This window comes from Choloepus didactylus, chromosome 19 (genome assembly GCF_015220235.1).
Source record: "Choloepus didactylus isolate mChoDid1 chromosome 19, mChoDid1.pri, whole genome shotgun sequence".
Classification (NCBI taxonomy): domain Eukaryota; kingdom Metazoa; phylum Chordata; class Mammalia; order Pilosa; family Megalonychidae; genus Choloepus; species Choloepus didactylus.
Genome location: NC_051325.1, coordinates 11,189,248 through 11,216,109, shown reverse-complemented (window position 1 = coordinate 11,216,109; position 26,862 = coordinate 11,189,248). Strand labels below are relative to the sequence as shown.

General features: G+C 43.3%; 1 pseudogene; it reads right to left on the bottom strand.

Moving 5' to 3' along the window:
- Window positions 1–22,947, bottom strand: part of LOC119516070 — a 52,881-nt pseudogene extending 29,934 nt beyond the window's left edge.
- Window positions 22,948–26,862: the final 3,915 nt, after the last annotated feature.

The window sequence follows — 26,862 nt, the reverse complement described above, 5'->3', positions numbered from 1 at the left end:
CTTGATGCTTTCTCCCCACCAAAAAGCTACATTTCATTAATTGCAAAAAATGAGTCTATATTAATGTTATGTTTGTGTTAAGTTTATGCATATCTGAGAGAGAGGAGGATAAAGCAAACGTGGTAAGCTATTAAAATTTGATGAATCTGGATGACATGTATATGGGAATGCTTTGGGCTATATTTTGTGTAACTTTCTGGTAAATATAAAATGATTCCAAAATATATGTTTAAAAAAGTTGTCTGTTAACACAATGAGTAGATACTTAACCCATTTGATTATAAATTGACATGACATCCAGGGAAATAGTAAGTTGCCGAGAGTGAATCACATGCTTAATGACTGCACTTCATGGAAAACAAGCTATATGGCAGATTTATGCAAGCGAGGAGGTGATTCATGCCCTCCTGGAGACATTGATGCCCAGATTTTTGGCTTCTTTTCCCACTTGCACCATCATGGAGCAAGTCTAGTTTAGGAGAGGTGGTGACAGAGATGGAGCTGCTCAAAGGAAAGTGCTGGTGGCAAGGGAAGTGATTTCTCAACACTTAATTCAGCTTGTCCCTGGACCATGAGGGTGAAAGCTCTCTTTAAGAGTATTGCAACATTCCTCGGGCTCTTTAGGGTTATATGGACTGGGAAAATGAGCTATCTCACCCAGCCTGGTGGTAATCAGTCAAGCTCCACTCACATACCTGCAGGAAGAGATATGAACTAAGGATGCACATAACATAGAGACCAAGGATGCCAAAAGCCAAGTCCGGCTAAGCAGAAGGGAGAGCCAGTGTGAGTGCCATCCTGAGCCTGGTGGAACTGTGCCCTGAATTCCACAAAGTTCAGGGGGCTGCTGGCCATTCCCAGACAGACAGGGATTTACACAAAATGTTGAAGCAAAGGAATGGCCTTAGATCTAAATTGGGTAACCAGATTTAAATCCTGGCTCTCTACCTCACACCTGTTGTATGGTCCTGGAATAAGGCCCTGTGGTAGACTGAATTATGTATCCCTATTTTGACATGTTCTTCATCTTGATCTTCATTCCTGTGGGTGAGAACCCATTGTAAGTAAGACTTCTTGAAGATGCTATTTTTAGTTAAGGCGTGGCCCAACTGAAAGAGATTGGGTATTAGTTCAGATTACTGGAGTCCTTTATAAGCGGAAGAAATTAAGACATAGTCAGAGAAAGCCATGGGGAAGAGCTGGAAGCCAGAAGTCAACAGAACCTGGAGGAGAAAGAAGAGGACATTGCCAGGTGACACAAGTCAAGGATGTGAGCCAAGGAACCCCAAGATTCACAGACAGCCAGCACCAGAGTGTTATAGAATTTGGGGCAAAGGTATTGCTTTTAGAACACCTTGATTTTGGACTTCTCCAACCTTAAAACATGAGCCAATAAATGCTTGTTGTTTAAGCCGACCCATTACTAGTATTTGTCATAGCAGCCTGGAAAACTAATACGGGGACCAGTTTGTTCATCTAAGAACTGATCATTTGAACATAACCCTGCTCCTTCAACAAACAAGTGAAATTTGTGAGTGGGAAAAGTGCTTATGGACATTCAAATGTCACACATATTGGGCTTGTTATTTAGAACATTTTGATCTATTTCTGCCTGATGTTTGCTAGAAATTTTTCCTAAGTTGTCCTAAACAATGAGGACAAAATCCCTCCAGGGTACCAGATGAGCTTTCAATTGGAACCTTCTGCTGCTTGTCACGTTGTATCTGCTAACTCCAACCATGATCTTCCTGTGGTGAAAATGCCTAGACTGAACAATAATTCAGTCCAGTAGCTGTCCAGATACTTACTTGTCTCTGATTACATACCAAGCAGTATCTGGTTGCTGATGAGCAAGGAATGGTTTTGGCTCAGTTTCTTCTCCCTGGTCAAGCAAGCAAGTCAGATCTCCACCCTGAGCCTTGTGGTCTCCTATGGAAAATAGAAATAAAGTACTTTACATCCTTTGCCTAAAGTGAGGATCAAATGGAAGTGGTGCTTAAAAGCACTCAGCTAACCATAAATCGCATACACATGGAAGGAATTACTGGTCTTTTCCATAAAGGCAGATGGAACTCCAAGAGTCTACGGAGCCGCACAGGACATTGTGAGTATTTTATGTTTCCTTTCTAGGACCTCAGATCCAAGATAACCGCTGAACTGCCTCAACGAGGCATATAAAAGCACCAGTTACAAAATGATTAATTGGGCGGGCATCTCACTCGGTCCCTTCCACAAATCAAATCCGGGCAGGTTTATTTTAAGTGCTGCCTAGAGGTGCTTCAAAATTGCAGGCAGATTTACAAACGCTCTGAAGATAACAGCTGTGACACTCCATAAAAATAGCTCTCTGAGATGGAGAAGGCATCTTTTTGTGGACAGGCTTGAAGATTCTGTGCTACTCTCAAAAGGTTCTCTCCCCATGCATATTGTTCCAATAAACCACTCATGGGAAACTGGACACACTTGGAAATGAGAGACTATATTTAGAGTTGTTCTTGACAAGTCGTAATTCTGAGAAACAATGTAGGACATCCTAAGCCAGTATCTCATCCAGATTGCAAACCATCCTGGTTGTCTGGTTTTCCGAGGTCTCCTGCCTACCTGGGTTTGCTTCAAGCTGGCTCCAAGAGAGAAAGACAAACACTTCTAGGAGTTGGAAGGTGGGGAAACATTGGGATGGGAATGATGCCCTGCCCACCATGTCTCCATGCCCCCCACTGTTGCCATTGCTGCTTCAAGGACCTGCTGCCTCCACCAGAGGGCTTTCTTTCAGCCCACAGGGGAAGGGTAGAAGTGCCAAGGGGCTAATTCCCCAAAAGCTGACCTTCAGTAATGATGGATAAGATGCAGTAGATAAATAAATAATCACTCTGGCCTCCTCAGCTCTGGAAGGAGCGGGCAGGTAATTCTGTTGTATGTTCTACTTGATCTGCAAGAGTTCTCCAAAGGGATAGAGAGCCCCAGTTGCCTGCAGCAGTGAACTATTCATGAGCATCTCTTTATCAGCTTTTTCCCAGCCCCATCTCACTCCTCCATTCCCCTAAGGGTTCTCCCTGGAACCACTTTCAGAACTACTACTCGCTCTGAATGACTTCCCCTCAAATCCTTGTTCCAGAGCCTGCTTTTTGAGGAACCCACACCAAGACAGGACCTGATGCTTCAGGGGTCTTTCTTGGGAGATTCCCTTCAAAGAGATAGAAACAAAATCTTAAGAAAAGAAGTGAAGCAATAGCTGACACCATTTTCTCTCCCAGGACCCTCGGTAGAAAATTCTCTTATTAGGGGCCTTATTGTCCATGACTCTGCCCTGAGCCTGGGGCAGAGAAGACTTGAGCAAAGTCTGGATCCAGAGATTCTGTAGACAATGGGTCCTTTTCGATAATCAAGGCAGTTAGCCATGCTTTCCATCCGAAAATGGGCTCCAAAGCTTTCCCCCAAAACTGATGTTTAATCCTGGAATCTGGCCTCTAGGCACATGGTGGGCCAAATGGCAGTGTGGGTGATTTGGCCTTGAGGGGTCTCCACGCTAAGGGAGACATTTAAATCCACAGCATGACTTTCCTCCGGAGAGGCATGTCCCAAATGCCATCCTAATGAAGCCAGCCCTCACCGCCATCACAGCATACCTGAGTTCCTGGCCACCTTGCCCGTCAATGGAATACACAGGCCACACACTGAGAGGTGCTCAGATATGTTTGCATCAGCAGTCAAGACATCTCAGCCGTGGTGGGAGCCCTCCTGGACTCTGTGGGAGGGGCTAAGTATGAGATTGCTGCCTCCCAGTTTTATAAGGACGTTTCTTATTCTGTTTGTATGATGTTTTGGTTTCCCAGGCTGCCCTAGCAAATACCATGAAATGGGTCCATTCAAACAATGGGGATTTATTCGATCATGATTTTGAGGCTAAAAGAACATCCAAATTAAGGTGTCATCAAGGTGATTCTTTCTTCCCAAAGACTGTGGCATTCTGAGGCTGGCTGCTGGCGACCCTTGGTCCTCAGCTTGTCACAAGGCAAGGCACGTGGTGGCATCTCCTGATCTCTCCTTTTTCTTCTGGGTTCCATTGATCTTCAGCTTTTGGCTTCTCCCTCTGTGGCTTTCTTTGTCTGAATTTCATTCTACTTATAAAGGACTCCAGTAATAGGACTGAGATTCATCCTCATTGAGGTGGTTCACACCTTATCTGAAGTTATCTCATCAAAAGGTCCTTTTTACAATGGGTTCACACCCACAGGAAAGGATTAAGTTTAAGAACATGTGTTTCTGGGGTATATATAACTCCAAACCACTACATATGACATTAGGGAGACAAAGATACAATGAGTTGCTTTCAGATTCCAATAGTTTTTCACTTACCTAGACAGGGAAAGGAAGAGGAGCCAAAGGTGCCAGGTCCCCTCCAAGTTCTTGTTCCATGCACCAAGAAGGATGACCCTAAGCCAAAAGGGGCCAAGTGACTGCTATGGGAGATGCACAACACCCTGCTGCTGGGGTGCAGTGTGCTCAGGTGCTGCAGCTATACATTGAGGGGGGAGGCAGAAAGCTTGCACAGCTCATCAGAGCCCAGGAGGTGTGGGAAACTCTCATGACAGCCTCCCAGGGGGACAGGGAGGTGAGTGGGAGGCAGTCGCAATGTCCTCCAAGCCTCCCATCCTCTTGGGTTCCGGGGGACCACACAGGGCATCCCACCCAGACTCAGATCAGCTTCAAGTCACACTGTGCCCTGTGGTCTATACAGACCCAGGCAAGTTCTCCAGGGTCCTGTGGGCAAGCTACTACCTTGAAGTTTGGCAAATTCATAAATGAATTATTTATGAGCATACATTAGGACCTTCTAAATTTCATTCTTCTCTACTGACATTTGAGCACACGTTTGTGCCAGATGTGGGATCAAATACTTTGATGTATGTTGTATCCTTTAACTGAATCCTTACCAGTCCTGCACAATAGAAGACATCCCCATTTTGCAGAGAAAGAAACAATTCTAGTGGTTAGAGAACGGGTCTGTGGTTGGGGAGCTAGTGTCTGAACTGGAAACCATTAGAAGACCTGATTCCATGTCCTTTCCATCACTTTCCAGCTTGACCTTTCAAACACATGCTCCATTAAATACTTTTATATTATGCAACATTCTTAGGAGTAATCAGGAATATTCTCTACAATTCCAAGAAACAGGAAAAATCAGCATGCTCGCCAGCAAAGTAAGCAGGTTTTTATCTTGAATCAAAATGTCTTTCTAAAGTGAGCAGAGGGGGTTAGAGCTGCCAATCATAGCTGCTTCTGGTCTTCAAATACCATGCAGCCTTCAGCACTGTTTCCAGTCTGTAATGGAAACAAACAGCTCAGTGACATTCAGACCTCCAGATCAGATGACTTGACTTCTTCCAGAATCTATATTTAATAGCTGAGCTAAGGAAGGAAAGGAAACAGAAAATAATCTCTTTCCTTCCTTACCTCCCAGGGATACCTCTCATCTCTCTTCCCCAATGTCATGTCAACAAAATAAAAAGAATCTTATAAAACAGGGAGGCAGCAGTCCCCAGATCAACTCCTACTGTGGAGTCCATGAGCACCCACCACGGCAGACATGGCTGGGACACGTCCTCCTTCAGGTTCAGGAGGAGGCAGGGAGATGCATGATGGATGACTTCACTTTTAAGTTCTGTGAAAGGATTATAAATCATAGAGTAGAGCTTCTATTTAATTGTAAATGAAAACATACTTACCTGTAACTTCCTATTCTAAATCTTTAAATTTTACTCTAATGGATTGTCTTTAGGTTAGAAGCATTTAAACTGGCTGTTTCCTAGTTCTGCTTGTATAAAAATCTTTAATAAATGAAAAGTTTTCACTGTCTTGCAGGGAATAACACTTTACTGAAAATCCCCACAAGGGCCTACAGCTCAGAAATATGACCACCTTGAGGGGCAGGAATTCCAACTGTGCGTCCAGGACTCGGGGGAAGCAGGCGGCAAACTGAGAGCTGGGATCACCAGGGTAAAGCTACAGAGTGATGGACGATGTCCCAGACAGTGTGCTCTCTCTACTCTGCAAGTGATGAGAGAAGCCCCACACTCCTTGGTAACAATTTGATTCAAAGGAAATCCAAGGAATCAACAAGCTCAGTCCGCACTGCTTGGGCCCCAGGTAGAGATGTCCGACCCTCAGCTCGCTCCAAGAGAAGAGGTCATGGAATAAACCAAAACCGACAATAACAGACACAGATCAGTCTCCAAAGCAATAGGGTGAATCAGAACATTGACAGGAAAGCAGAGTTCAGGGGCTATGATTTTCCTTTTAAAAATAAACAAAAACTGAGCAATACACAGAGAATCCAAAAAATAGAAATAAGAAGAATCACATAATAAACTACTCCAGGGTAGAAAAATCTTTGACTTTATTTTGCTAAACACTAAAACAAAATAAAAAGGAAGAGATATTTTTGATTAAGGGTCATGTCCTTTAACATATAAAAATCATCAATTTGATAAGAAAAAGACAAATAGTCACTTAAAAAATAAAAACGGATAATTTATTGGATAAATCCAAATAGAGGGGAAAAAAGTATATATGATAAATAAATTTGTTCAACCTCCTGGTTTTAGCAGAAAACAATAATCAGATATGCAAATAAAAACAATACATACATATTATTCCATCAGATTGAGGGAAATTAGCTGAATTACTAATATAGAGGATTAGCATGAGAATAAGAAACAATCACTCTCTTTCACACCCTATTGTTGGAAGTGTTAGTGGCTAAAAGCATTTAGGGGATCAATTTGGTATATCTATTAAAATTTAAAATGCACTTCCTTTGATGCAGCATTTCCACCTTGAGATTTTTATACTCTAGAAATACTTGCATATTTAAACAAAGATTTACAAAGAGGGTGAATGTGGCTATGCTTATAATATGAAAAATTGGAAGCAACATAGTCATCAACTTGGGAAGAGTTAAAGAGATTATGGAACACACCCTATAGACTACTATGCAGCTACTAAAAAAAAAAATGAAGCAAACTCCTAATGCACTGCAATAGAAGGAGCTAAGATTAATTGTTAAGTCGAAAGGCAAGCATAGAATAATGCATTTGGTGTGATATTCGAATTTGGTGTGAAAACGCCGAACCAATCAATCAGTCAACACAGAAACCACCAAGAGTGTTGTGTGTGGGTGCAGGTGAGTGTGAGGATTAAGAGGGTAAATCCACCAAATGGGGCTGGGAGGGGAACATCTGACCCCAGCAGAGTCATCCCCTTGGGAATCGTAATTGGGTGTCCTTGTGTGGCAGGAAAACATGACATGCAAATAAAAAGGAAACAGAAACAGAAAGAAGGAGGCCCAAGAGATGGAGATACTGCTATTGGGGTCCCGGCAATTTTCCGTCTTCTGTCTCCTGTCTACTTGTGATGTGTGGCAGTGTTCCCATCCTTGCATTTCATTCTCCTGAACCACATGATAACTACCTTTCCAGGTAAGGAGAGATAAATTCCACTCAAGTTGTTTCCGTTACATGCAACCAAATGAATTTTAGTATATGTGTTAACTTCATTAATTTGGGAGCTATTTATATTAAAAGATCACTTGCAAATTCATGGCCTTATTGATTATTAAGCAGGCCATGCCCTTCTTTGGACCCTGACTTCTTAATGCAGTGCTCCCTATGCAGCTGGCATTTAATAAATGCACTTGTGAATGGACAAATAGAGATATTTAAATGTAGACAGGTAGAGCCAGTGGGTCTAGTATACTCATAACACCATCTTATTTAAGAGAACCTTACAAAATAGCCAATATTCAATTTTTTTAATCACAAAATGGAAATTTCATGAGTTACTATACTTTATGGTTTGCAAGGCATTTTCACATGCTTTGCTCGCCTAAGTTGGAATACTATCCCTCCCCATTGCATAAGGATGAGGACAATGAGACAGACTCCAAGCAAGGAGGGGCTCTCCCCAGCTCACACAGGTAAGGATGGAATCCAGCCGATGTTTTTATCATGCCGGCAGCCTACATGATATCTGTGTCAAGGAAGACACAAATGAAAGAAGAGTGACTTGTGTTTAGGTCACAAATCAGAACAGTTCTAGCAGAGTAGTCTGAATAAAAGCTACAGAACTCAATATCCTCAGAGGCCACTCCACCGCATCCACCTTGGCTCAAGAGACACTTGAGCATTGACGTTGTCTTGGTTCTCCACATCTTGGAAAATTCAGTGCTGCCCGAGGCCATCGGGGTTCATATTCAAACCTGAAAAGGAAGAAAGAGGAGACTCTGCTCATGAAGAGAGAAAATCCATTTCTAAAAGGTCATAAGATTCTATTTGAAGATCTTGCCAGATTTCAGGGAAGTTTGGTTTATATAAGCTTCAGCCTTGTGATCAAAGTCAAGTTTTCTTGTTAAACTGACTAAAAAGTTCACATCACAATTACAGGCACATTTTAGCTCTGAACTGGGATGCTCTGAAGCATAATATCAATTGCTCTTTTTAACACTGAGAGCAATAAACACAAGAACTTCCAATTCCTCTCTTCCCATTCACCCAGTACTTACGGCTTTCATCTTCTGGCTACATGATTAATCAGACACTTGCCAACCTAAGCTTAAAAGCAATCACACGATCTCTCTGGCATTGAAGTCTTTTGACAATAGATTGCAACTATCACCATCACAATACTGAAATGGAGAACATCTCTTGTATGCCCAGAATGTTTTCAGTGGAAATGAATGCTACACTTGAACCATACATAATTCCTGGTGCTTTTTCAGGATCAAGAGTCAACTGTGAGCCATTTGCCACTTCGACTTTCATTCATTTTCCTAGTTTGCTTTGGCTTGTGGTCTCCTTTTCTTTCCAGAAGATGAGATCTGCAGTTTTTTGAAATGTCTTTAACAGTTGGTTCCTGCATATAAGAACCAGTGAGCATGACAGCTGGACTTTTCCCATTCATTATACAAACAATTCCTGCCATCTTGGTTGGCCCCACCCCTTTCCCATGCCAATCCATCTTCTGGTCTCCATGCGTTCCCATTGCCTTCGCCCCAGCTTCTGCCTGTTTCTGGCACTATTCAGCCCCTGAACTTCTAAAATCACTGGACGTCCACCTCTCTGACTGGTCACATACTATTAAGGAGGAAAGTGAAAAATGCAGAGGTAAAGACTTTAACTCCATCAGCAACAAGTTTTGCCCTCTCACACTGGTGCCTTACAGGCCCTCAATAAACTTGAATTAAATCAGTGGTTATAAGCAAAGAATTGGAAGAAACATTTTTATTTTGCTGTCTGTCTTTCTCTGTAAGAGTTCCTTATATATTCTGGATACATTCCTTAAAACATTGTGGTGGTGGTACAAAGACAGACTAAAAGAACAATGAAAGAGATTAGAGAACCAGACACACATATATGTGGTGACCTGACTTATGACAAAGTGACCACTGAAAGGCAGTGGAGAAGGGGTTGTGTTTTCAGTAAAGTACTTGGGCAAGGGGTCCTCTATGTGGCAAAAAGTGAATCTTGACCTGTAATTTATATCCTACCTAGAAATCAATTCCAGGTAGATCATAGACTGAAATGTGAAAGGTAAAATGATATAACTTTTAGAAGGAAACAGAAGAATATTTTTATGACCCCGGGGTAAGCAATTTTTAAAAACAACATACAAAAAGTACCAACCTCAAAGTAAAAGATGGATAAATTAAACTACTTTAAAAAATAAGAACTTCTCCTCAATATACATCATCAAGGAAGTAAAAATGCAATATGTAGATGTGCCTACAAAATTTGCAATACATATATCATGCATATTTTCAAAGCTGGCTCCAAACCTCTTTGGAATAAGAGGGAGTAAAATAAAGAATAGCTGGTATTTATTGAGTTCTTGCTGTGTTTTTGGCACTGTGCTAAATGCTTTACCCACTATTTTCTAATTTAATCCTCATAAAATCCCTAGGTAATGGGTATTGCTAATATCCATTTCACAAGATGGATAGAGGTCTGTACTTAGAGAGGTTAAATAACTTACCCAAGCTCAGACAGTAAACAGCAGAGTCAGGAGGCAAACCCAAGCTCTCAGGCCCCATGTAGCTCCTGAGATTGAGTGCATAATCAGTGCATCCAACAACCCATCTTTTTTTCTATGCTTCTGTCTATTCACCCATCCATCCATCCATCCATCCATCCATCCATCTTCCTTCCTTTCCCCTTCCTTTCTTCCTTCTTTCCTTTCCTTCCTTTTCTTCCATCCATCCTATCCATCCATATACCCAAACATCCTTCTTTTCATCCATGCTTCTGTCTGCCCATATATTTTTTAGTACCTACAGTTCTCCTTCCATGTTAAAAATGATGTTTTCTTGTCTCTCACCTCTCATTCCTCTTCTTGTGAGAGTGCCCACATGTTCCTTTTCTGCATGCATAAACTTTCTACCTGCTTACACTATCTTTGCTGTGCCCTTGAATTCTTTCTCATGGCATGGCCAAGAACCTAGAAACCTAATCTGGCAACATATTTTGGTGAGCCAGCCAGGAGACCCTTCTCTCCAACCACCTGCACTGGTAAGTCATGGCTAGGAGGCTTGGCTGCGTGCTTTCACTTTTCTTCTCACTTGGCTCATTGTATCCTCTCCTGTGTCCTCAAGCAACACTATCTCTAGGAATCTGGGAACTCTGATCCAGTTCCCCTAGGACATAATCTTGGTCTATTCTGAGTTCTCTGGCTCCCTTCTCAGAAGTGGCAGGAGCCCATCTTGATGCCATGCAGATCCAAGAAGACTTAGAGCGGTGAGTGATGCTGTCCTTGAGACCTGACTGGGGACTTTTCCCTGTGTTGTGCAGGAGGCCAATGGAAGCCCAGTCAAGCCCCCCACCCAAGTCTCTCCCCCCACCCTCCTCCTCCTCCTCTTCTTCCTCCTCCTCCTCTCTCCTCGGCTCTCTGGGACTTCCCCACACTCTCCTTTCCTCCATTATAGGGACCCAGACCTTCCTTCTGCTGATTCTGTTCCTCTATTTCACCTTTTCAGCAGAGGTCCATTCCCCTCCTCCATTAGACTCTCTTCCTCTCCTCTGTCTGGCTTTCAATGCTTTCCGAGACCTTCCATCTTTTGTAATACAGGGTTCTGGGCTAAGAATTCTTGTACTAAACAAGGCATTGCTTTGACATTCTAGGGAGTCACCTCTGGTCTATGGGAATTGAGTACTTTCCAATGGGAGTGTCTCCCCTCCAGGACTTGATCGTTTAGTCTCTATTGAGACCCATTGTGGCCAAATACAAAGCTTCCCTTCTAGAGCATGCTTGCTTTATAGTCTTCAGGAAACAGGAAAGACTAGAGGACAAAGGTATTCCCAGAGTGTTGTCTTAGACTTCTCTCAGGTGAGGCAGGCCCCCTCCTTGGGAGCACAGGTCTAGGAACGTTGTGGGGCACCTGGTGACTTTACTCCCTGCGATCCCAAGAGATTGGGCAAGCAGAGAGGAAGGACTCCTTGAGAAAGTTGTCCTGGAATTCCTCCAGAAAGGCCCAGGAAACCCCCGGAAGCATAGGTCCAGACATCTCTCAGGAGAGGTGTCCCAGGATCACCCAATGACTTTAGTCTCCATGTTCCCAAGAGATTGGGCTAGTGGAGAGGCTGTAAGCTCCTCTATTTCCTTTTCCAGAGATAACGGGAAATGCCAGCCATCAATATAAGCTAAAAGATGGGAAAGCATAGCCCTCCAATGGGATTCTCAATTACAGTACCATCCTCCAGTCTGTAAAAGACAGGGAAAATGCTCAGAGATTCCTACGTGCAGATGTTTATAGCTTTCTATCGAGACAAGGACCTGAGAGGCACTTGTCACTTGTGTTGTGCCCATGTCTCAATTTCCATTAGAGGAGAAGATCTTGATGAGCCCCTTTTAAAGCTTTTTTGCTAAAAGGCATGAGAAAATGTGCCACCAAGCCAGTTAATAATAATAAGCTGAAGGAGATCACTCAGGAGAAAGAGGAAAATCTGGCTCTGTTGCAGGGGAGGTTAGTGAAAGCTCATAAAAGTTTATTAGTTTAAGCCTGGACTCCCAGCAAGGTCAGACTTTGCTGGGCACTCATTTCGTCAGCCAGTCTGCCCCTGACATTCGGAGAAAGCTACAAAAGATGTCAATGGGCCTGCACAGTCCCACTAATGATGTATTAGAAACTGCCTTTTCTGTCTTTAACAATCAAAACAAGGCCAAGGAGAAGGAGAAGGCAAAGAGAGGTAAGCAGAAGACTAGAGAACAGGCTCAGCTTAATTACAGTCACTGTTAACAGTGCCCTGTCCCCTCAAGTTCACCCAAATCATGGCTCCAAGCTTTGCTTCAACTGTGGGTCAAAGGGCCACTGACAGAGAGAGTGCCAGAAACCTCGAGACAACCCTCAACCTCGGGACCCACTGGGGCCCTATCTCAAGGGTCACCAACCGGGGGACTGAGTCAGCGATTGCACTGTCTCCCAAAGTGGGGGCAGGGCAGCCCCTCGAGCCCTGCTCGCAGCAAATGAAGAAGACTGAGGGTGCCTGAGACCTCTTATGGCTCCGCTGACTTCGCACCTGACCATTAACCTAGAGGACCCTCCGGTGACACTCGTTGTGGCAGGTAAGATTATTGATTTTTTAATTGATACTGGAGCCACTTACTCTGTCCTGAATTGCCACTCTGGACCTACCTCCACTCACACTTGCCTAGTGAAGAGAGTTGACAGTAAAGCCAAAACTAGAACCCTCACTACCCCTCTCCTTTATAAGCTTGAGGACATCTGGAGTCCCATCAATTTCTCATCATCCCTGAATGCCCCACTCCCTTCTATGGAAGGATCTTCTTCCCTCTCTGGTGGCCACCTCAACACTAGTAGATCTGAGTGTTTACCTCCTCGTTTGCCGCGAGGTCCCTACTAGATAGAGGCCTCGTGGCATCTCAAAGGAGATCCTTGAGCAAATAAACCCACCTGTATGGGATGAAGGCATCCCGGTCCGAGCCCACTAAGTAGCCCTGTCTGCATTCAGGTTCTCAGTCCTGGATCTTAAAGACACATTTTTTGTATCCCTTTTCACCCTGACTCTCAACACCTATTTGCTTTTAAATGGCAGGGACTTAAGAATAGGATCCCTGCCCTACTCACTTGGACAGTGCAGCCCCAAGGGTTTTGAGATAGTCCCTGTATCTTTAAGAACATCCTAGCAGCAGAACTTACTGACCTCGAACTTCCTCAGAACATAGTCTTGCAATATGTTAATTTTGTGAACTAACATATTCCTAATATGAAAGTGAATTCTGTTGGAAGTCATTGCTGACTACAAGCCCTGAATGGATATGGAAACTTATAGCTTTATGAAAGTGAATTCTGTCTGCCACAGTCAATGCTGATCAAAATTTAATAGGCCTGTTTAGAATAACGCAAATTGTTAGTCTACTCTTAATGAAAAATTATAAAAAGTTTTTCTTAATCATCTGGGTACTCTGTCTAGAAGACAAAGATTTTATAGCATATCAAAATAATATCCTTGTTGATGTTTATGTTAACCTTTTCATCCTTTATTTCAGAAGACAAGTCTTCTCTTAAAAGAAAACTGTTTAAAAAAAATTGTTCTTTTACCTTGTAAAAGTGAGGTACTAAAATAGTTTGACATATTACATAGGAAGTATTTGGGAAGTATTATAATAATTAAAAAAATTTCTATCCTTCTGTTAAGCTAAATTTATATAAGTAAAATGTTATTCATATATTTAAAGATTGTTCAAAATTCCTAAAACTTGACAATGTTCTCACTGTCCATTTTATATCCTGCTACTAAGCTGCATGATGTCAGATGTTGTTAGTCATGGTTTTAGTTATTCTTAGAAAAATTACAGGTCATAAAAACAACTGAATTTACTTGTCAGTTACACTACTTTGTTCTTAAGCTTTCAGAATTTAAAATATTATGTAGCAGTTTATTTAAACAACCTAATTCAGCTTTATTTGACATGGAACCTAGAATAAAGAATAAAATTTTAATCAGAAAATGAAAATATTTTCAAAGTCCCTTAAGAGACTAGAGAAAAATGTAGAAAATGTAGAACTATTAAACTTCCCCACATGGGGAATTCTTGCTATTCTCTTAAGCAATAGGGACACCCTATTTAATAAGCCAAGCCCTCAGTCTTGAGGGTTGCGCTTAACGAAACTTATTTCTGTAATAGCAAAGCTAAGCCTACTTATAATTAATGCCTGAGAGTCACTCCCAGAGAACCTCTTTTGTTGCCAAACTCTACAAATAAACTCACTGCCCTCCCCGCTATGTGGGTCATGACTCCTGGGGATGAGCCTAGCCCTTGCATCATAGTTAATCAAAAAAGAGAAATAAAATCTCATTGGCTAAGAAATTTCTAATAGACTTGAAAAGGCATTCTAGAAGTTACTCTTATGCAAATTTCAGCCAAATATTGCAAACTGCCACAGTATGCCAAGTCCTAACCAACAGTGTTCCTGAAAACTCTAAGGTATACCCTGAGCTCCATCTTACTCCTGCTTCTGTTTAAATCATGGATACAATTTCTCACCCAATTGTTTCCTTCAGATTAGAAGGCTTTCACAAGAAACTTCTCCTTTCCAGAGTCTACGTTCCTGTTGCCTATGCCTGACCAGCCACCCTCAATAGCACAGCCAGAGACTTCTATGCAACCACAAGTAGAGCCCATGACCCAATGACAGTTTGAAGCAGCTGCAGAAGACAGACCATCAGCCCAAATTCCCTTATGGGGATTAAGGGAGCTAGAATTCTCTGGGGGTGGGGGGGGGGGGAGTTGAGGTAGGGTTAGAATTAGGGGAGTGGCTGCAAATTCCAAGAAGCAATCAGGCCTCAAGGAAAAAGATACCTGAGAAGAACGGCAACAAACAGTCCGCGGAGCCAACCAACTCTGCCTAAGTGAGCGATCTACAGTCAAGCATCCACAAAGGAGGGAAGTAAAATAGTTAATAAAAATTACAAAAGGAACTAAAATCTACAAAAGCAGATTGCACCACAGTGCCAGGGCCTCTTGCCTCTCACCCCTCTTTTCTTGCGAGAGTGCCCACATGCTCCTTTTCTGCATGCATACTCAATAAACTTTCTACCTGTTTACTTGGAAAAAATGTTTTCTAAAAATACTATGAAAATGTCATCCCCACATATGACCAAGGGTCCAAATATGACATAAATTCCCCAACACATCCAACAAGACAAAGATGATATGGCTGTGTAGTGAAGGTTCCCAAAGTTCTGGCAAGATAACATGCAGGCTTGAGTAATATCAGCTGAAGTTCTACCACTAACGAGAAGATGCTCATGAAAGCAGTAAGCATTCATCTCCTAAAGGAAGGACAACAGAGTGTAAATACTCAAGGAACAGTGAATTATACCACAGGTTAGAGAATCACTCCCAACCAATACCTGAGCAAGGCCCCTCGGAGTTCCCAAGAAGAGGGAGCTCTAAACCTGGGATACCATTGGAGCCTCAGAGATCTAGAACCACATCTGGTATGACTGAGCTTGATGGGTGAGAATATTTACATTAAAGGGCAAGGAATACTTCAAAACACCCAAAATTATCAAGAAGGAAACTGGTGAAGTAAACCACCATTCAAATTGGTCAAGTTTTATAAGCCTTCTAGTTCTATAGGTAGGCATGACAACTGTCATTTAGTTGCAGAATTTCAGAGGCAGAAAGAGTTTTGAAGGCCATGCAGTCACTTTGGCTGATGGGCTTGAATGCACACTAGAGTAAGTTGTCTAAGCCAGACAGTCTATTTTATAAAAGTTCTCCGGGCGATTCCAATGGTGATTCATGGCTGAGAACATTAAAATGCTCCAACCTTCCCCAATGACTGAGAAGCCCAGGAAGCAAAGGTGAGTAAGTGGCCCATGATCATCAAGGTGTAGGACTGGTGATTACTTACCTGGGTAAGTGTTTCTATTACTTTACAAAAATCCATAGATCTGCTCCAAGGCAAATAATAAAGAGCACCAAACAAATCCATCTCCTTGCTTTCCATCTTGTTAGAAGACTGATGGATTATCAGTTGGCCAGAAAGTTCCATAAATTTTCATGGTAAAGTTACACCAGATATAAAGTATTCAGCAACAAAGCTGCAGCAAGAGTGCGACTCATATGACAGAAATTCAACTCTGTCCCACTCCATTGAGGATGACACAAGGATGGAGAATATTATTTGTTTTGGCCTCTCCTCCACCTAAAAAGTAAGGTGGCTTCCAACAAACACACAGACACACAGTATTTTTAAGAAAGACAATACGATGAAATGGAAACACAGATAAAGAATCACGAACAGGGAAAACGTTTTTAAAGATAAAAAAGAGAAAAATGTGTATACAGAGATCTCAAATGAATAATGAAGCATTATTTGCAAATGCTTAAGACTGAAGATGAGCATCTACATATTGATCAAAAGGGACTTAATTAAGTAAATTATGAAATGTCCATGCACTGTAATACTATGCAGTCCTTCCAAATGAGGTGATTCTCTATGTAGTGAGCTGGTCAAAATTCAGACCAAAGCACAAGATCCCCAACCACATTTGGAAGAGAAGGCCCCAGAAGCAGAGGCCACCTCTGGGGAGGGGATGCAGAGAGAGGACGCAGGATGGGCAGAGAGGACATAAATTTTTGTTCTACTTGAATCTTTTGATGTGCATTTATTGCATTTTCCCATGTAAAAAATAAAACAACACTACTAGTATGACTTAGAGGAAGTCTAAGTACGTATGTGTGTATGTATGTAATTTTTTAAAGAGGAGTAGAAATTCATGACCAGGGAAAGGAAAAAGCCAAGTGACTTGGACCCCGTGTGGTCCTGAATGCCACATTTCAAAACCACCCTCTTGATCTATGAAGAAAAGGATAGGAAAGAAATGGCTGAACTCACGAAGAGCCACCTGAAGTCAACATTTGCACGCAGAATTCTCAGCCTGTGTCTGGGCGTCTCAGGCAACAGTGGAGACACTCTGGGGGTGGGACCAGCAGCCATGCCCACCCACCCCCAGGCCACCAGCCCACACTGGGGGCCCCACTATGACTGGACATTCTTTGTCCTTCAAAACAGAATCCTGAGTCTTGACAGTGCCCATCACTGGGCACTCCCCGGTGCCACCCAGACCTCCTCTCCAAGGGCCAGCTCTGCCATCACACGTGCCCCCCCAGGCTCTGCCCTGTGACAGAAAGGCTCGTTCACCTTCATTAAGGAGCCAAGTGGTGGTGGTGATGACGGATAATAGCTCCATGTAAACATGTTTCCTGGTGACGAAATACTGTTTGCATTTCAGGGCTGGATATTTTAGGCAGAATAACCCTTCCAAGGACTCTAAACTATGGAATCTAAGGATTCTAACCTAAGCAGACTCCTGTATGTCCCCTTTTTCCCTTCTGCTTACCCTATATGTCACGGTAATTTTTGAGTTTCCCCTTACTTTCCTCCCTTTTACTTTCCCCCACTTAATCTGATAGGGCTTCCTTACATTCGAAGAGGTTTGTGGTGGAGGGAAAGAAGAATTTGTCTGCAAGAGATTTTGGTTGTCTGCTTTGTTTCCCAGGAGCCTAAGCCCACTGGAGATCCCAGTGGGGATCTGGAAAAGGGGGGGGGGTGGTCTGTGGAGGTGGTGCCCTGGTCAGAAGGCTCTTCACACTCTCAGCTGTGTGACCCCCAAGAGTGGGGTCTGTGTGGAGGGCTCTGGGGAGCCAAATCCCTGAGTTCCAGAATGGCAGAGGGGAGAACCCCTCTCCGAGTGACCCGGCTCCATAAACTGTTGAACGAGGCCCCAAGAATAGGGGCCTTCAGTAATGATGTAAATTGCATTTCATTTCATGCAAATTTAATCAGGGGTCAGGCAGAGGATAGGGGTTTGGGTTAGAATTATATTGTTGAGAGGAAATAGAGATAAATTTATTTCTTGTATACCTGAGCATGGGGAACAACTTCCCAAGAGCTGTTCCAGAACACAATACGAAATGACTATCTTATGCTCACTTAATAGAATTAGTTAAAGAGAGAGAAAGAGAGAGAGAGATAGAGATATTTTGGATGGGAGTCCTTTTGCTTTCACAATGAAGAGGCATAAATGGGACAAGTCCCCATTTTTAGCCCGCATCACTGCTACAGGGGCTGCCTCTACTCTTGCCATAACCTTTTGTTTTGTTTTAATTTTTAAAAATAGGAGATGCTTTAAGGTAGGATTGGGAAAGGTTAAATGCCAGCCTGTGAGTGCCTGAAAGACAAGGTCCCTGCTTTAGCTTCTGCACCCCACTAACCCCAGGCTCAGGACAGGGCAAGCTCTGCAAGCTTTGTGGGACTGGAAGATGGAGGAGCTGGCGCTCTGGTTCCCAGCTTCCCACCAAGGCCTTTTATCTGCTGGGACTACGTCAGTTCTCAGGGAAGAAGCAATAGGCCTTGCAGATAAATCCAGCTAGCCTGAGAAAGCTGAGAATATATACATGGAGCTTGGGCAGGGTCCTTCCTAAGAAGGGGGAACCCAGCATTTCTGAGTGATGATCAAGTCTAGATAAACAGACCACTTTCTTTCTCTGCACACGATGAAAGAGGATGGATAATCCTGGAGGCTCCCCTCTTCAACTCTGGGATGTTCTCAAGACACACCAGGCAAGATGCAAGCAAACCACTGGAAGGATGACAGCAGCTGATAAAGCCGAGGAGTCAGCCCCCCATCATCATTCCATCTTTAGAGAAATGACGTGACAAGAAGCAGACCGACTGAGAAAAGCAGAGATTAGATATTAACTGCATCCTCAGAAAAGAAAACAGAAACTTGGCCATAAACTCCAAAAATGGCTTTGCAGACGAGAATGCCAGAGACATGCATGACTCTGGTCAGAGCAGGGATGGGTTTGGAAACAAGGAACTTGGTACTTCCCAGTGTAATGGTACCAATCGTCACCAGTTTTTACTTTCCCTTCAAAGAATACTGGACCGTGAGCTGTTGCCCTACTCCATAGCCCAGCTCTTGCAGAAGTACATGCAGAATGAAGAGGGCAGGCTTGTTTCTGAGGATGCAGAACTCAAGCCAGCACCAAAGGCCCTTTCCCTGACCACTGCCCTGGTCCTCCTCCCACTCCTTTCTATCAATGCATGGGATCAAAGACCCTTTGTTCTCAGACAGAGAACAAATAATAACATCCTATGAGCCAAATACTACCTCAAATATGTTTTATTTTGCCTGCACAGGGTTGATTTTTTTTTAAAGTAATTGCCAGATAATTTCTAGTAAAACATGAATCGTGGCAAACTTGGAAAATCTTGCAAAACGGGATCCATAACACCAGATGCTCACAATCAGACAGGCCGAAGGGCAGCTGCCCTTTTGATGGCGAGTAGTTTCCCAGTTGGCCATACTCCCCTCCACTCCCTATTACCCCACCAGGTCAGTCCACTTCACTTGTTAGATGTTATTCTCTGAGCCCTGAAGGCGTTTGGGGCTGTGACTTTGAGCAGATGGAGTCAGGAGAACTTCCAAGACCAGACTTTGTCATCACTCGGCTGAATGACCCAAGCATTTACCCACTCTGGACTGCAGGCTTCTCATGTCTAACAGGAGTCACAGTGTCATCTGCAGGTACCTCCCAGGGTGATGGAGATTGAAATGGTTTTGAAGATTATGAATAGAAGATGGACCTGGAGATAGAAGGCCATGGGCTTCCCAGCACCTCCTATTAGGCGATCTTGTGGATACTGACTGTTCTATCACAGCTATGCACAGAATGGCCTGAAGCACATGCTGGTGGACAAGCTAAAGCTGAAGTCTTCCCAGAGATGCTTCCAGGAATAAAGAACACCAAAACACATCTCCTGACGTTCCTGATACTGGCTTTTTACCTATAGATTTTGCTCTCATGGGCCTTTATGCTACATATCTCTGCTTAGAGAATGAAATGTGCTCATTGGGGGCCTGCTGGTTGTTCAATCTCTTAACTTTCTTTTGTTTTTTCTGGTTCATCTTTCACAGGAACTCACTGAAGCCTGGCCAAGAAACACACCTGAATTCTGAAGGATCTTCTCAAATTCATTTTTTAAATGGAAAATGCTGAAGCTTTCATGGAAAGAATTCTAAATTTCTTAAGTCTAACTGTGAGTGGGCCTGGCAAAGTCTCTGCCCACACCAGCTATCTGCCTCTTTACACAGTCATGTCACATAAACAATGTTTTGTCTCACCCAAATGCTTTATCACCGCAAGATAAATATTTCGAGGAATGAATATATAACAACTCTTCCCCCAAGCCCTCCCGTGACCCATCCCAATCCAGGGAAAAGGTCAACAGAAGCCGGGAGCAAGACAATAGCTGAAGATGTAGGTGTAGCTGAGAAGGTTGGTGAAGGTACTAGGCTCTGAGGGTTGGTGGGAAGGGCTTTAGTTACTGGGAGAAGACCCTGTGTGTGCCCATAAGCCCTATTAAACTTACTCTACCAAGTTGTACTCAAATGTCTTACCGTAAATTCACATGTACTCCTGGTCCAGAGGTTAGCTGGCCTCTCAAGGCCCTTGACATCCAGGTAGAGTTAAGTCCAATTTCTCCTCTCTGATTTGTGGGAAATCCCTGTCCTCCTTGAGATTCTGGCAAGTATCCACGAATAAGTGTCCTCTTGAACTTCTACTTTGGGGGATTATTTCATAGCCCCCACTTCCTTCATGTCTATCTTCCATGTCCTTGATCTTCAGGTAGAATTCAAACATGTACTTTAATTTCATCAATACACACACACGTACACACACATTTATGTTGAGGGGAGACTTTAATAAATGTTTAGGAGATAGGTATCCAGAAATGCAAGCAACTTAAAATTCAAAATTGGGATATGACTGTCCTTCGAAGTCCTCAGCCATCTCCAGCATTCTGCTGGCCATGCTGCTTAGATCTTTTCTCACCTCCTCTCTCTTTCTCTCTTCCCCTTTGCCCTTCTCTGTATCTCTGGATACCTCTTCCTAATGCAGAGCCAATTAAGCTAATCACTGATCCTTTGGCCCTGGCTAATCTTTGACCCTTGCATTCTGTCCCCAACAGCCCATCAAGGAAATTTTTTCTAAACAAAAGCAATCCCTTCCCCATGAGGAACTATGGATTCGAGCTCTTAGAATAATAGCCTACAAGCAACTACTCTCCCCACTAATGAATCTTACCCCCACTTCCTACTCTCAGGCCAGACTGAGATGAGGGCTAAATTGTAACTCTTCAGGGGGACGGTGCTATTGGTTGTTATTAGTTTGGATGTTCAGAACAAAGAAAGAACTGATATGACTGCCTCACCCAAGAAATGAAAATGGAACATTGCCATTCTACCTATGGGCTCTCCCAGGTTTCTATTTGAAATTGAAACCAAGAAGTAGGTGGTATAAGTCTTTTACAAATATGGGGTGACATATTCCATTAAAATTTATCACATATATTTAGAGATTTTTGAAGATCCATGTCTTGGTTTTTGTTTCCCCAAAAGCAGACCCTAAGTCAAGGATGTGGGTCCAAGTGGTTTATGTGGGAGGTGACCCCAGGAAGCACACAGAGTGTTGGGGAAGCAGAGCAGGGAAAGGACAAAAGCTGGTTAAGGCGAGGTCATGAACAGGCTGGGAGTGACTGGAGTACAACCAGATGATCTCTGAGCAGTTGTGCAGGCCTATCTCAGAGTTGTTCCAGTGAGGGTAAGGAAGGAGGGCCCCATCCTCATCGATTGCCTTGACTTTCTGGCCTGTCCTGACTCCCCTGGTCAGTATCTGCAAATGACCTCTGCAGAAGGTCAAGGGAATGTGGGCTGGACAGACCCCACTTATTACTAAGAAGTAAGAATCTACTAAGGACCAAGTGCCTTTTTTTCTAATGTAGCTGAGTGCCTCCTACACGTACCCTGAGTATATTACCTTATACTTCCTTCAGCAAATCTTTGTGGTTAGTTTTTTCCCTGTTTGATGGATGAGAAAATGGCAGCTTGCAGAGGTTGAAGACCAGACCCTTGGCTGTGCAGATGCCCATGAGCTGGGCCATTGTTGGAATTAAAATCTGTCTGAGGCTGTAGGAGATGGTCTCCAAAGATGGTAAACATCCCCTCCCTCCTTACATGCTGCTTTGTCATCAAGGCGTAGAGTCTGTGCCTGTCCCCTTGAATCTGGGGGGCTGGGCAGGGGTGACTGCTTGGACCAGAAGAATTGGCAGCAGTGACACTGTGCCAGTCCTGGGAGTAGGCTATAAAGGATCTTTCAACTTCCACCTTCGCTCTTAAAGTCAGTCACCATGGAAGAAAACTCACCAGGAGGCCACCACCCTGCAAGGAATCTCCATGGCACAAGATGCCAATCCTGTGTGCAAAGCCTTCCTGGAACTCAGCCCAGCCTGGAAGCCAGGAGAACAGAGCTGAGTGAGTCCAAACCATGCCATGAGGACTGGAAGAACCATCCAGCTGAGCCCTGTCAACACACAGAGCCACGACAAATAACAAAGCCTTACTACTTTAAGCCACACAATATTGGCATGGTTTATTACATGCAATGGATAACTGAGATAAATGCCCAAGCTTATTTTTTTCTCACAGCCACCACCTACATGTACATAAGTTAGATAAGTAGAGTCTTTGTTTAAGACTTTTTAAAGTTAAAAACAAATTTGATGGAAAACCTTCATATATCGCTTGTCACCATGCTACTTTGAAGCTATTCCTAGAGTATTTCACTTTAGCTGTGGAATAATGATGCTATAAATGAGGACAGAGCAGAACTTATAGCCCACGTTCTGCTGTTAGCCTGGGCTGTTTCATTGGTGGGTGTGCAGTGGGGGATTCACCTCTCTCCATCTCCCTTTGGGGACACTTAATCAGGGTCAGCAGCAGAAACAGCGAAACAAGTTCCAACCCAGGTCCCACTGCTGATGTACTGGACATGGGAGAACTTGAGGACCAACGCCATCGGTAGCTGGAAGACAGCAACAAACACGCTCTCCTAGATTAAGAACAACATCTGGTGAGCTGGTCAACCAACAGGAATGAGGAGATGTCTTCCTTGGCCCTGGGAGAGGCAAGGAGACCAGAGAAGGAGAAGGAGGAGGTCAGACCTTATTCTGGGGAGACAAACTCATAGGAGATGAAATCAGAGAGCAGGCGTGGGAGGTAGCTCCCTGACTTGTGGACAGGGGAGAGGGGCCACAGCCTGTACACTGAAGTGGTTTCCATGGACAAATTGGAACTTTTGATGAAGGAAAATAAGTAAAAATCACATTTGGGGAAGAAAAATTTGGGTGACATAAAGGGAGCAGCGAGTATCAGGAGACCCTATGAATAACTAGATTTGAATGTCTAGAACTGGGAATAAACCACATCCTGAAAATTGCTAAATAGTTCAGATTTTGTCCATTTGTATCTTGCACTTATAAGTTTACTCACTGTTTTCTATATATACCATCTCAGCATCACAGGAAAAGTTCTGCTATCTCTGTGCTTTAATGGTGGAGCAAAGCAGAGCTGGGGCACAGCCAAGGCCACACAGCATGGCTGATTTCCAGTTGGTCCTATTTTAACTTCACAATGCTGCTCTTGAAATGCAATATATTTCAACAATTACATAAGTATATATCAAATTAGCCAAGAGTTCCAGATCTTGGGGCACAAGTGGGCCCCAAATAAGAAAACCACATATAAACAAAATCTAAATTTGGCAAACTTATATAATGGAGGTTTAGTTCAAATTGCAAAATTATTTAGCTGAACGACACTCCTTTTGTCTGCATTTAATATATTTAGGATCATTAACTTCTTACTAGAAATGATTTTGAAGAAAGAGGGAGAAATTAAGAAAATAACTTAGAATAGATTTAAATAGAATATGAAAAAGCTAGTGTTTGTCCTCTCATTTAACACATATTTTACTGTCCACTCTCTACTCACGCAGTGACAGGGCAGTGAATGAGTAGATGGGGTTTTTGCTGTCACAGAGCCAAGGGGTAAACACAGTTACATAGGTAATTGTGTAGAGCTGAGCCATTCTGATAAAATGGTCAAAAAATGAGTGCTGCCTCACATGGGAAGTCAGGAAAAATTTCTCAGAGGAAGAAAGACTTATAGATGCTCGTCAAGTCAGCAGGAATTGGCAGGTGGAAGGTGGGCCTTGGGGATGGCACCTGGAAGTGAGGTCAGGTATGCCCCAGGAGGAGGAAGCTGCAGGAGGAGGAAGCAGCACATGCAAAGGCCCTGGGGTGGGAAAGGGCTTGATTGTTTGGAAGCACCTGGAATGTATCAGTGAGGCTGACACACCTAGCAAAGGTTCCAGAGATAAGAGATGAGGCTGACAAGCAAGGGTCTTTCAGGTCCAGATGAGGAGTTATAAAGCGCTTCTCCAAGCCATGGAGATCCTGGGGTCTCTGAGCACAGAAGTGGCCTTTCCAGACCTGTTTTTGTTTTGTTTTGTTTTGTTTTTAAAATTCAGTTTAAAGTATGGAAGAATGAGTAGGATGGAGCTAAAGTATAAATATTACCCCCTGGATATTTCATTTTCAATCCTCAGTTATGATTCTTCTAGAGTTCTCGTCAATATCATTTTTAAAAGAATGCTTGATTTGCATCCATCAGCAACCCCAGTTTGCTGAGATTACCCCCGTGTCTGGAGAACAGCAGGGAGACAGAAGTGGAGCGGTCCCTTTGCAGGTCCTTGTCCCCACCAGCCACATGGGGGCAGCACGTCCCTGCAGCCATGGCTGATGGGGCGCCCTCAGCACAGCAGCGGCTGCCGAGGCTGCAGACCCGGAGCTGCCAGGCAGACGCTGCCGTCTGGAGACGTGCTGAGCCAGAGGCTCCTGGGCTGCTGGCGGAGGCCCACGGCCCATTCAGGGGCAAGCTTTAGCACCCAGGCCTGCAGGATGTGCTGCTCGCCCTCCCCCTACATCTGACAGGGTCCATCCCTCAAAACAGGGAGCCCCCATGCCAACAGAATCTCCTCTTGGCTCCCTCTCCCCAGGCCTCGGATGTGTGGTCCTCAAGCTGAGACTGCCCATGACAGGCCGTCCTGCTTCCCAAGCAAAGCAGTTCTTGCAAATAGCGACCAAAACCCATCTATCCCATGAGCTCCTCAGTGTGTCAGCGGAGCAGAGGGGGACAGGAAAGTCTCTTGTATTCCATTTTACAGACACTGGTGGAGCAATATTATGTGCCAGATTTGCACCTGTCATGTGTTCAACTGAATCCTTAAAACAAGTCTATACACTCAGCTTTTAAAATATCTATTAAATTACAGATATTATAAAATGTATAACCTACTTATAATCTATCAAAAACTATAAAATCTATAATCTATAAATTTATATAGATTTTATATAGAGATAGAGATAAAGATGCTAGAGATGATAAAGATAAAGATAGATGATGATAGATTAGAGATAGAGATGATAGAGATGGAGCTGGAGATTATGATAGAGATATAAATAAAGATAGAAATAGAGATAGAGATGATGATGGAGCTGGAGATGATGGACATAGAGATAGAGACGATGACAGAGATAGAGATAGATAAAGATGATAGAGACAGATACAAATGCAGGCATGGAAGTACAAAACGTTCTGGTCAAGTTACAGAGCTAGTAAGAGGCACAGTTGAGAATGGAACGAGCATCTCTCCCTGTAAAGAAGTGACTTTTTCCTCTACCATGCTAACGCAAAAATCCAGGGACTTTCAGCTAAATCATAACCCCATCCCCACCCTCACCCCCCTACTTTGACTACATCCAGCAGGAATCTCTGTTTAGCAAGGCAGAAGGCTTCAAGAGCAGCTTAATAAGATCCAATCGCTAAAAGAATGTCCTTCAACAAATAATCCAGGAAGAATGCAAAAATCCACAAAGAAGATCATCTCCTTTATATTCAAGGATATCTTAGTAATTTTTATTTTCATTTAAAAGAGTACTACATTCTTATACAGTTCAGTTCTGATAAAATTGAAGCTTCTTTCCTTTGAAGTCACTTTAATATCTACCTGTTTATTGCCTGCCTGCCATTATGCGAAGCACTTTATTTCAGACATTGTATTTGTTCAGCTCCCAAATTTCCATTTTCTAGAATTTCTGAGTGTCTCAGAGGATGCCTGTCTTTTCATTTATTAGCATGTATTCCCTGACATTGTTGGGGATAGTTATTTTAGTGGATGCTTTACAATCCTTGACTGCTAATCCTAATGTCAGAGCGGTGGGCAGAGTTTATACCCAGAACGTGAGTACTTTTCAGGATTGCCTTTCACTCCAGTGGCTGCAGCTGCCCTGAACTTTGACCTCTGGCTCTTCAAGCCGGGAAGCTGGGGAAATTTCTATTGGAGTTGTAGGCACCCAAAATGGTGCAGACCTGCCCTCGGCTAGAAGCCTGAAACAAAAATGGGCAGCTGTAACTTCTTCCATATATGGACTCCCTTCCAGAATCTGAAAGCCCCTTCCAGAGCCTTCCATGGAACCTTGCTGATCATGTCAAATACACCCTATCCTTTTGGCTTTGCAGCTGCCCCAGGAGGAGAGTGATGTTTGAAGAACCATATCCATTTTATTGAAGAAGAAATAAAGGCTTAAAGTGGTCAAGTTACACCATCTATGCCCACTGGTTCCAAAAACAAGTTTTCTTAGGCCTTGGTCAGGAAATGATTCCACTTTTCTGGAAATCTTGTACCATCCAGTGATTTTCTAAGAGTCTGCTAGTTATCATAGTGTTGTGGTGGTTAAATGCCCGGACTCTGGATTGTCCAAGTTCGAAGTCCGCCTGCCCCACGACTTACAAGCCCTGTTACCTTGGACAAGTCATTTCACCTCTCAGGACCTCTGTTTTCTCATCCCTCCTTTCTGATTAAATAAGTCAA